A 10,460-nucleotide genomic window follows, 5' to 3' on the forward strand; every position below is an offset into this window, starting at 1 on the left:
TGTCACCGGCCTCGAGGGTCCGAGGAGCGCGGCTTCGCCCTCCGGGGCGGCAGGCAGCGTAGCCGGTGGCGCGACGCACCGTGCAAGGACCTGCGAGGCTGTGATCGGCGTGGCCGAGAGGCTTTAGAGGATCACCCCTCTGGCCCACGCAGGTCGCCTCCACGCGCAGCCAGATCCTGGTGGGGGCTCCGTCGCGGGTTCCGCCACCGATCAAGTTGCCGGAGAGCTCCGTCTGAGCGCTCGCTCTGCAGACGGCCGAGGCCGGGAGGCTGGCAGGAGGCGGGCAGGGGAGGCGCGGGGCGAGGGCGCGTGGAGCGCGGGGCGTGGGGACGCGCGGCGGCGGCGCCGCGCGGAGGAGGCGCGCGGGGATCCCGGGCCCCGCCGCCCGCGCCCACCGCGCCCTCCGCAGAGCCGCCCGCGCCGCTTGGCCGCCTCCCTCTGCGCGTCTGCCTCCGGGCGCTTGCCCCCGCCTCCGCGAGCGGGTCCCAACTCCGCCCGCCCGGCCCGGCTCACGTCACCCTCCTTCCCCGCCCCTCAACCTGGAGTCGGAGCCCCCAATCCGGCCGGCCGGCTAGGCTTGCCAGCCCACCTCGCTGGAGCTGGACTGGCGACCTGGGCTCTGAGTGGCCTGGGCGGTGCCGGAGACAGGATTCTGGCCCGCCCCTTCCCCATCCCTAGCCGCGTCCCGGTCTCCACCTTGGGAAAGGCTCGAAAGAGGCCGCAGGCTCCGATTGGACCGCCGGGCGCCGCCGGATGGTGTTGCCACGGTAACCGGATGGCATGCGAAGCAGTTAAGAGGTTCGGACCAGGTTCTAAGTACGCCCAATGGACGCGGAGGGCTGATTTGGGGAGGGGACGTTCTTGTGGGGCTTGGGGAGCTAGGGCTGTATGAAAAGTTTCCTCCCGCGGAGCTGCAAGCCGCTGGTGACCCGAGAAGCTGTGGGAGGCTGGGGAGGGTCCTCCCCTCTGGGGAGTCCTCCCCACTACCTGGGCCTGGCCTCCGTCCAGGCGGATGAAGTTTTAGCGTTCGGTTGGAGCGTGTTCCCGCCCGGTTATTTAGTCTCCAGCCCAGTGTCCTTCTCCCTCCTAGTTTTATGGCAACTGCTGCCTTCTCAGAACCAGAGAGTTCGGAACCTGGGTCTCCCAGACTCTCAGAAATCTTGTCCATTCCCCGATCCGGCACTTCCCGGTGCCTTACCTGGTTAGTCGTATCGGCATGGCCGGTTATTGAAAGACAGGCACTCTGAGGTCCTCTTTCTCTGACAGACGTGACACCGAGGCAGAGGCTCCCATGGAGGCCGGAGCTGCTGAGTCCCTGAGGACAAAACCCAGCTTTGAACTCCACACACTGGGGCGGAGAAGTGCAAAGTCAAGAGCCTTAGAAATGAGCTGCAGCCAGCGGCCTTCCTGAATGGACAGGAGAGCCCAAATCAGGAGGGTAAAGAGAAGCTAGCCCGGACTTGGCAGAGTGCTGTGTGCAGTGGTTTCAGCCCCGCAGTTGCCCCCCTCTGAGAGGGTGAGGCCTCCCTAGGAGGGTTGCTGCTGCTGCTGCTGGTGGTGGTGGTGGTGGTGGAGGAGGAGGAGCCAACAGAGTCTGGCTGGGACTCACAGTGAGCCCCAGGCAGGCCCATCCCCCAGCCTCCAGCCCAAGGTATTTGGCAGCCAGAGATTCCCCCCACCCATGCTGGACAGGACAGGGTGGTTCTGTTTTCCCTCTCAGGACCTAAGGAAAGAGCAACATGGTAGCAAGATCCTGGACATGGGTACCAGGTGCCACTGCCCTGGGTCCCTGGGGGTATTATGCAGCCTCTCTGACTCGTGGTCTTCTCATCTGTAAGACCCGTTTCCTGTCGCTTCCCTCTGGAGGTTTTAATTAGAACTAAATGAGTTGGCCGGGCACACCTGCAACTGTTACTAGCTGTGTGCCAGTCTGTGGTCCAGAGATACCCAGGTGACTCAGCACTTGGATTGTTTGGCCACTTTGGGGTCATCTTCCCATCCTGGTCCTGAAGGGTTGTGGAGAGATGATGTTACAAAGCCAGGAGGCAGGGAGGTCCTGGCAGAACAAGCTGGACCCAGTTGCCAGCCAGGAAGGAGATGCCCGCACTGCTGCCACCTAGCGGGAAAAGCTGGAGTGCTGCAAAGGAGGACCTTCCAGCAGCCGGAGGAGTCCTTCCGGTGGCATCTTAACAGCCAGGTGGCTGGGGGGAGGGGTGGGAGTGGAGTGGGGTTCTGACCTGGTTTCTTCTACAGACCCTTACAAGATCCACTGCCCTTTGAGAATGTGGTAAGTGCATCCCCATTAAGCTTATGGTGTTAGTGAAGTGTATTTTCAGTGGTTAACGAATCAGGGTTGGGATGCAGCTAGATGAAGAGCCTGTACAGCTTAGCCTGGGTGAGACCCTGGGTTCGATCCCCAGCACATGCACAGAAACAGGTTAATGAAGCCAGCGTGTGACTTAAACATGCATGTTCTTGTTGACACATTAAATAAGCAACTACCAATTGCCAATAAAACTGACAGCCAGATGCACTCTGAGATGCTTGCAACCTCAGTTACCTACAAAATGCCTTTAGCTTCTGTTTGATGGCACAGGTACCACTCAGCCCTCAGTCCGCCACCTACAGTCATGACTCAAGGAAATTCTCAACTTTCATGAGAGTTAACGAAGCCAAGATCACATTCCAGACCTGATGGGTACTATCCTGACAGGGAGGGGCTGGACTAAAAGACAATGGCTAGAAGCGTTTTCTGCAAGCAAGGATGGGTCCATTAAATGGCACAATTCTCCAGAAAAAGAAAAAGGACCGACCACGGTAACACAAAACAGGGCCTCTCTGTTTAGGCAAGGGAGGGGACCTCAGCCCCCATCAAGACTTAATATAACCTTTAGAACCCAGAACCTGGGCACGAAACTTCAGCTTTCCCTAGGGTAATGCACATCCAAACCTCCCCAAGGCAAACCCTTGTGCATTATTTCTTTGTTTTTCTTTATCTCTTGATTAAAAAAAATCCCTGATTATTTTACAGATGGGAAAACATTAAAACTTCCATCTCACCATGTGTGACATGTTCCCTAGAATTCAAGGCTGTCCTGTAGCTAACTGGTTTATTTTTCTCGCCTTAAGAGCTGTCTGGGGGGTGGGGGTTGTCACTCCACCTAATGCACAGACATATACATGTATGCACATGAATGCAAACACATGCATGCATCCACGCATCCACGCATAGGCACACACTTGCCAGCCTCAGTGAGCAGACAGGACCCCTTCCCGGGGCTCTCTGTGCAAAGTGCAGGTCCTCCTGTGGCTTCTGCCAGTTTCCCTTCTGCCTGGCAGACATCCGGGCCTGGAACCGCTAAGCATCTCCTCACCTCTCCCTTTCCCAGTTTCTCAACAAAGGAGCCACAGCCCCACAGGAGGTCCTCCTTGAAGCTCTCTGAGGCCATTTACCTAATGGCCTTCCCAGACTTGACTATTTTTAAAACCCATCCAAAGCCAAATTGAGCTGCCGTTGTTCATTTTTCTCCCAAGGAGGTAAATGTGTCTTAAGCATGACATTTGATTAAGTAGCTAAGTTTGGGGTTTCAAATGGAAGGGGAAATGCTGATTAAAATCATTATAAGTTTCCGCAAAGTGTTCATACAGGTGTCTTCCCCACCTTCTCTGCCTTTCAACCCCCACCCCCACCCCGCACCAAAAGTCACCTTGCCTTCTCAGAGAGGTTCAGTGCTGGGGGCTTTGGGAATCGCTCCTGTCATCCCAGCTGTCTCCAATGAGGCTGCCTGCTGCTGAGCTCAGACAGGAGCCAGGCTAGCCTGTCAGAGGTGGGAGTGAATATGACAGACATCTCCACTAGCAAAATGGCTCACAGGACAGGCAGCTTGCAGCTCAGGGCCAGCAAAGGAAATGCAGGGGCTCTACTGCCCTGTCTGACACAATGTGCTGTATGCAGAGATGGGAAAATATGCCCTCGATGGGAGCTAAGCAGAAGATGGAGCCCCCGGCGCTCTGAGTCCTGCTGCAGGAGGAAAGGGGGATGCCCAGTCTGTCCCAGCAGGAACATGCCCCTGGTTGTACAGCTTTCGGGCATCTCTGGGCAACAGCTGTGTCTTTTCTATTTAGATGGGAAAGAATGACAGAAAAGAGGGCCCATCTGCCTTGCAAAGCAGCACAATCAGAAAGCATTTCCCTGGCACTACCAGGTTGGGAGGGATAGTAGCCTGATGCTGGAGAGAAGAGAAAGTGGGTGGTTCCTAGGTGGGCAGACGAAGGCTGGGGCAGACGCAGGCTTGGGCAGACACAGGCTGGGGAGCCCCATCTGGGGAGCGAGGAAGCCCCTGGGGAGATGCTCCAGTACCCAGATAATTCTTGCTTTTCCCAACTGTCACAAGTCCCTAAATCTAAGGTTTCTGTCCCGTGTTGCGGTTCTGTCTGTTCCACCAGGCTTCTGGGTGTCTCAGCATCAGTATAAAGCAGTGTGGAATGGAAGCAGGCGTCTCTACCACAGGCCAGCCAGGAGGGAGACAACCACAGTGGGGAGAACCACAAACAATAATTAGGACACAGAGACCACCTGAGGTAGAAACTAGAGGAAAAGCCCCTCCCTCCCCAGTTTCCCAGAATGCTCTGAGCCTTAGAGAAGGTCCTGGAATGGATGCCAACCTTCACCAGGTTCTCAGGATAGGCATTAACTAAGCCATTAAGAAGGCAAGGGATGGACAACCTAGGGTGTGAGGGACAAGACACCTGACTACACTTAAGCAGAGCATAAAGGGCTTGGCAGGAGAAATTCTTGTGGCCCAGTGTCTCATTGGTGGCATTCGCACTAACTGGGAAGGGAACATGTACTCAAGGGGTTTGTGGAGCCTGAGATGTGGAGACAAGACCGTGGAGTAAGGCTCTCTGGAAACAAACATGGCCCAGTTAGAGATGCTCCTCCAGTACCAAGGTGTGGGGTGAGGATGAGATCTGGTTGCAGCCCATGAGGCTCTAAGACTTCGGGCTCCAGGCAGGGGCAGCAGAGTGTGACCCCAGCTTTGAGTTTGTACTGCCTATGTCTCTCTTGAGTTAGCTCATAAACCACACCAGCCAGCTCAGACTGCATTTCCTTATATCAAAAAACACCCCCAGAATTCAGTAATGGAGCCAGCCAGATCTGACCTGCTTGTGGTCATAGGTGTCAATATTCAACACAGCCCTGCTCCATGCCATATTCATCTAAGATCTGACCCGGGAGCTGACTTTTGATGAACATCTCCAGATAGACAGAAAATGATGAGAGACATCAACAGAGCCCAACCATTGTAGCTAGAGTTTTTCTGCCTTGCCCACAGTTAGGACAAATCTCTGTTACCCACCAGTCCCACAGCCACTCAGACCCAACCAAGTAAACACAGAGACTTATATTGCATACAAACTGTATGGCCATGGCAGGCTTCTTGCTAACTTGCTAAGTTCTTATAGCTTAAATTAATCCATTTTCATAAATCTATACCTTGCCACGTGGCTGGTGGCTTACCGGCATCTTCACATGCTGCTGGTCATGGTGGCGGCTGGCAGTGTCTCTCTGCCTCAGCCTTCCGCTTCCCAGAATTCTCCTCTCTCCTTGTCCCACCTACTTCCTGCCTGATCACTGGCCAATCAGTGTTTTATTTATTGACCAATCAGAGCAATTTGACATACAGACCATCCCACAGCAAACCATAGTCTTACAGTGTCTTCTGGGAGTGGATAAGATCACTTGCGTTCACATTTCATTGGCTGAGGCAAATCACATGGCCAGACTGATGCCACCAGGGCACTGATATGCCAATGAGGCATGAAAACTTGAACTTCACAAAGGATGAGCCAGAAATTCTTCAGACAGACACCCAATACTCCCACACTCCTCAGTGCCAACCCTTCAAGAAGAGAATTTGCACCTTCTCAGCCCCTGAACTCAGCCCCTGAACTTGACAGAGTGTGAGAAGGAAGACAACTATTTCTTGTATGTGTGCTCACCTTCTTCCTCTCCAGCTGTGGCTAAAGAGCCTTGAATCTCAACCCTAGAACCATTCAGATTGACCATAGCACCTGCCCTAAGTGCAAGTCCCCAACTATACCACTGGCAAACAGAATCATCTGCTAATCTGTGGGGTTAGTGGTTCATATCTGACTCTAAGATGACCAGAAGATACATCTTTGGGAATTGTGCCTCTACCTGGAAGAGAACATTGTGATCAGTCAATAGAAATCAACACCTTCACTGTCACCATCACCATCATCATCATCATCTTTAAGTCCATCATGGCCATCACCACCACCACCATCACCATCACTACCACAACCTTCAATACCATTATCATGATCATCATTTATCATCATCATCCTCACTGACATCAGTATTATTGTTAAATCATCATAATCATCATTACCATCATCACTATAACCACACTCATCAGGATCAATATCATTTCCATCAACATCATAACCTTCATCTTCATTAATGTCACCATGAACATTGCCATCATCTCTGCCATAATCATCATTGTATCCATCATCATCATCTCCACCACTGCCACCACCATCATCATCATCATCATCATCATCATCGTCATCATCATCATCATCAATTTTTGCTATTTGGTGGGTGCTCAGGCCATGCCAAGAACTGCTCTCGGCACATCCAAGAGCAGCTAACCCTTCTGCAGCCCCTTTCTTGACCAGTAATTGCTGGAGTCTGTCTTCCCACGCAGTGCCTCAAGTGGCATTTGGGCTGTTCTCTGCCAATCTAGAAAGTAATTCAGCAGAAAAGCCACTTCCTTGAGCACCGCCTTTTCAGAGCCTCTGTTCTTTGATGCGGAGCAGTTTCCGGAACATGCTTGAAAGGAGGGCAATCACTTGCAGGCAGCCCTAGAAAGGATGTATACCCAGGAAGTTTATCCCAGTGGTCCTAAAGTTCACTTAAATCTGTCAGCTCAACTCTCCTGATAGGCCTTATACACTTACAATCTCAACCTCACAACAGTCCAAGGGATGACCAGCCTAATTGTCCAAACATGAATCATCAGGTCTACCACTTCTTCTCAGACTGACAGCTGCAGACATCTGGCCAAGGAGCTGTTATAATCAGAGGCAGTGTTGGGAAGCATGGGCTAAGACTGAAGGCTGTACCCCAGTGTTGAGCGTGGCTGGATGGCCAACATGGGCTAAGATTGAAGGCTGTACCCCAATGTTGCGCATGGCTGGATGACCACATGCAGATGCACGAAAGGCACGTGTGGTCTGGGTCTCTCTGGAATCCGTGTCAATGAAACAGCCCCTGTGATCCAGTTCTGAGCTCTGAAATTCCCATGTAGAGGACAGTAGGGGAGGCTGGTCTGACCTACTCCACTCCCCTCTCGGACTGTGCCATTAGGCAAAAACCCAGGCCAGTAGCACATGCCAAGACAGGAGCTTGGCTCTCTCCCAGCCATTGCCAGGACCGTTGCATTGCTTTCTTATGTGCAGTACTGCTGTCCCTGCAGAGACATGGGCCCATACTTCACTCATGGTGCTGGGCTCCTATGAGAGCCATGTGTTTGTTTGTGCCTTGGTGGCACATGTTTGTGGATCTTGAGTAAGTATAAGACAAGCTGATCATTCAGTCATCTGATCACTCAGGCACAGGCATAGTATCTTTTTCTTCCTTAGTAGCAAAACTATGGTGATGGTAGACCAATGGAAACAGATAAACTGCCCACCTGAAAGTTTCTATTTTCAAGCCTTCCCTATGCCTTGTCTGCTTGTACTAAATTCTGGCTGGTGCTGTACCATGAATCTTAAAAGGTGTTATTAATAAAAACAAACCTGAGGCCAGGTACTGGGGTGAATGCTGGAAGATCAGAGAAACAGAACAAGCCACAGCCACCTCACCTCGACAGTTCCTCAGCTGATCCTGTTTCCTCAGACTGGGATTTTCTGAGTCCTCATCCAGAATGAATCTCAAGTGAACTGCTGCTCAAAAGCCTAAAAGCTTAACCAGCTCTAGTTCATGCCTTATATACCTTTCTGCTTTCTGCATCCCTTCTTGGGATTAAAGGTGTGAGTCACCATGCCTAGCTGTTTCCAGTGTGGCTTTAAACTCACAGAGATCCTAATGGATCTCTGCCTCCCAAGTGATAGGATTAAAGGCGTGTGCTACCACTGCCTGACCTCTATGTTTAATATTGTGGCTGTTCTGTTCTCTGGCCCCAGATAAGTTTATTAGAGTGCACAATATTTTGGGGAACACAATACCACAACATGGTGCAATGTAAGAAGCTACATGACGCTCTTTTTTGTGGCGCCTCCTAGGCCATTGGCCGTGTCAAGATGAAGCTGAATATCTCCTTCCCTGCCACCGGCTGTCAGAAACTCATTGAAGTGGACGATGAGTGCAAGCTTCGTACGTTCTACGAGAAGTGCGTGGCCATGGAAGTGGCTGCCAATGCGCTGGGTGAAGAGTAGAAGGGCCACGTGGTCCGAATCAGTGGCGGGAATGACAAACAGGGTTTTCCCATGAAGCAAGGCGTGTTGACCCACGGCAGAGTGTGCCTGCTGTTGAGTAAGGGGCATTCTTGTTATAGACCAAGGAGAACTGGAGAGAGGAAGCACAAATCTGTTCGAGGATGCATCGTGGATGCCAATCTCAGTGCTCTCAACTTGGTTATTGTAAAAAAAGGAGAGAAGGATATTCCTGGACTGACAGATACTACTGTGCCTCGTCGGTTGGGACCTAAAAGAGCTAGCAGAATCCGAAAGCTTTTTAATCTTTCTAAAGAAGATGATGTCCGCCAATATGTGGTCAGAAAGCCGTTGAACAAAGGTAAGAAGCCCAGGACCAAAGCACCTAAGATTCAGCGTCTTGTTACTCCACGTGTCCTGCAACACAAACGCCCTTGTATTGCTCTAAAGAAACAACAAACAAAGAAAAACAAGGAGGAGGCTGCAGAATATGCTAAACTTTTGGCCAACAGAATGAAGGAAGCCAAAGAAAAGTACCAGGAACAGATTGCCAAGAGACATAGGCTATCCTCTCTGAGAGCTTCTACTTCTAAGTCTGAGTCCAGTCAAAAATAAATCTTTAAGGGTAACAAATAAATGATCATACCTTAAAAAAAAAAAAAAGCTACATGACATAATTTCTGGTAGAGCTTGTGAAAATAAGTGTTTTCTGAGTTCAAGCTACAGTTGAGTCTGTCCTCTATGGCTTTGGGCCTAATACAGTGCAAATGTGTTAGGGATGGCCAGTGTTTCCCTGCAATTGTTAAGTAACAGACACAGACCTTCATGCCTCAAGGTTCCAAACCTTCCTGGTGGGAAAGTCACATTGTAAATGGACATTTTCTGCCATGACCTCCAGGTTCCAAAGAACTGACTCAGAGGCTGAATATGAATTATAAATGATTGGCCAATAGCTAAGGCTTGTTATTAGCTAACTCTTATGTTTAAATTAACCCAGATTTCTATTTAAGCTTTGCCACGTGGTGGTACCTCTATTATTAGCAAGGCACGTTCATCTCCTGCTCCCTCTGTGTTTGGCTGGCAACTCCTCTCTCTGCCCTTCTTCCCATCATCCTTAGTTTGGTCATCCTGCCTATGCTTCCTGCCTGGCTGCTGGCCAATCAGTGTTTTATTAAATCAATTTGAGTGTCAAATCTTTACAGTGAACAAGAGGATCATTCCTCTGCAGTCACATACTCTGTATACTCATTTATTCATTTTAACTAGTGTGTGTGACAGTGTGTATGTATGTGGCAGTGTGTGTGTGTGTGTGTGCGCGCACGTGTGTGTGTGTGTGTGTGTGTGTGTGTGTGTGTGTGTGTGTGTGTGTGTGGTATTTTATCTGCATGTATGTCTGTGCACCATTTGTGTGCCTGGTAAGAAAGGAGGCCAGAAGAGGGCACCGGATTCCCTGGGACTAGAGTTACATACAGAAGCTTGTGAGCTGACCCATGGTGCTGGTAATCAAACCCAGGTCCTCTGGAAAAGCAGGCAGTGCCCTTAGCCACTGGCCATCTCCAAAAATAAATATAGAGAACAATGTGGTATTAGAATCATAAAGAGGATGATGTGATCTCACTGCGCTGCGTCACACACACATACATTTACTACTGGGGATTGAGCCCCAGGCCTTGCACATGTTTAGTAAGCATTGTACCACTGTCTTATTATATTTTGGTTCAGTCTCAGTAAGTTGTCCAGCCTTGCTTTGAACTTGTAATCCTCCTGTCTGAGCCTCCTGAGTGTCTGAGACAGCAGCCATGTGCCACCTGGCCTGGCCCAAGAAGAATTTTCCCATGTTATCCACTTCCTGTGTGATCGAGGCCATTTCCTCAGATCTCCCTGTCACATTTCTGGCTTTGATCCATATCATAATGGGGGTAGAGAGCCCCCACCCCAATTCCTTGTTCCTTTGTCCCCAAATTCCTGGAAATTTCATCAAGCAAAGAGATTAA

The 10,460-nt window shown here is 50.9% G+C and overlaps 1 pseudogene across 1 annotated transcript; it reads left to right on the plus strand.

The window, feature by feature from the left end:
- The first annotated feature begins 549 nt into the window (after positions 1-549).
- LOC107402102 (small ribosomal subunit protein eS6 pseudogene) lies at positions 550-9,369 on the plus strand (annotated as a pseudogene). The gene is made up of 2 exons (XR_013049512.1): positions 550-798; positions 8,317-9,369. The product of XR_013049512.1 is annotated as a small ribosomal subunit protein eS6 pseudogene (transcript).
- Positions 9,370-10,460: the final 1,091 nt, after the last annotated feature.

Source organism: Peromyscus maniculatus, chromosome 2 (genome assembly GCF_049852395.1).
Source record: "Peromyscus maniculatus bairdii isolate BWxNUB_F1_BW_parent chromosome 2, HU_Pman_BW_mat_3.1, whole genome shotgun sequence".
Lineage (NCBI taxonomy): Eukaryota > Metazoa > Chordata > Mammalia > Rodentia > Cricetidae > Peromyscus > Peromyscus maniculatus.